This window comes from Saccopteryx bilineata, chromosome 1 (assembly GCF_036850765.1).
Source record: "Saccopteryx bilineata isolate mSacBil1 chromosome 1, mSacBil1_pri_phased_curated, whole genome shotgun sequence".
NCBI lineage: Eukaryota > Metazoa > Chordata > Mammalia > Chiroptera > Emballonuridae > Saccopteryx > Saccopteryx bilineata.
In genome coordinates, this window is record NC_089490.1 from 322,593,688 (window position 1) to 322,595,454 (window position 1,767).

Consider the following 1,767-nt stretch of genomic DNA (forward strand, 5'->3'; position numbering starts at 1 on the left):
AAATTTGTGGTCCATAGAGCACACTGGAAAAAATAACATAGGAGGTGATATGTGTTAAGGATGAGGGAAGGGGGATGAGGGGATGTCATCAGAGAAGGTCAAGGGATTAGTGAAATTATATATACATAACACAGAGATACAGATAACAGGACAGCAAATCCTGGAGGGAAGGGGGAGTGGGAGTCTGGGGGAGGGGGGCTAAAGAGGTGTAAATAGGGACACTGGGGAGGGGGATGAGGGTGTTATATTTAGTGGAACATTTGAGTCCATATTAACACAATAAATTAAAATTAATAAGAAAAAATGGATGAGGGATGGAGAGGTGATAGTATTTGTGTGAAAATAGAAAAAAATTATTGGTAAAGATACTTGAGTTCTGTATCATAACTTGAGGTCCAGGAAGAAGAGCAAGATTCTGACCTCAAATTTCTTGGGTAGCCCTGGCTGGTTGGCTCAGCGGTAGAGCGTCGGCCTGGCGTGCAGGGGACCCGGGTTTGATTCCTGACCAGGGCACATAGGAGAAGCGCCCATTTGCTTCTCCACCCCCCCCCCTCCTTCCTCTCTGTCTCTCTCTTCCCCTCCCACAGCCAAGGCTCCATTGGAGCAAAGATGGCCCAGGCGCTGGGGATGGCTCCTTGGCCTCTGCCCCAGGCGCTAGAGTGGCTCTGGTCACGGCAGAGAGATGCCCCGGAGGGGCAGAGCATCGCCCCCTGGTGGGCAGAGCGTCGCCCCTGGTGGGTGTGCTGGGTGGATACCGGTCGGGCGCATGCGGGAGTCTGTCTGACTGTCTCTCCCCGTTTCCAGCTTCGGAAAAATAGAAAAAAATAATAATAATAATAAAAAAATTTTCTGGATAGTCTTTGGTAAAAATTTCTAGTTTGATCTTGGCATAGCTCTCTAAATAGTTTTGTGTTTTGATTTATTTTGGCCATGGTTATTTAGACAGTCACTTATTTGGAGCTCAAAACATTTAGGCCAGGATTTTTCTGTAAAGCAACATTTCCTGATTGGATTTGATGTATCCAATTAAGTATAAATTGGGAGACTGTCTGTACTGTTAACAACCTTAAGAGCAAAAAAAGAAAAGTTTGTGTAAAATAATCAATAGTTTTTCTTTTAAAAACTAATTTATTTTTTCCTTTAGCCTTTGTCCTTCTGTTTTTAAACCCTTTAGCTTGTTTGTGCTATTTTGAACACAATAACACTTTTTCACACTTATTTTTTATAACGCCATGATAACATCCTGTTATATATATTTTGACTTAATGACATTCATTCTGCTTTATTCTCATAGGGCATGATTCTATTCTTATGTTTTATTTCCCAAAATTAAATGATTTAATTTTAAATATTTGACTTTCTTCTAGTGTTCAAATAAACATGATATATGGAGTATAAATCTGAGAAGCAAAAAAGATTGGATAAATTATACAACTCAAGAGAAATAAATGCTGTTTTAGAGGCTCTGTTTCACAGTAAACTTGCTCAATGAATAGATATGTCTATATTAAGTCCTCCAGGTCTGAGTTCTTCATATTAAAATAGATATAACAATATTTAACTTTGTTAGTATAGTATATAAATAAGAAGATATATACAAGACAGTAAATTTAGGTAGGGTTCAAAACTGTAATGAGGTTAATATGATGGAGTAAGTGGAAGCTGCACTTACTTCCTTCCATGACCACATCAAAGTTACAAGTAAATTATAGAACAATCATCCTGGCTCAGGCTCACAGTCACATCACAACACTGCAGACCTTAACT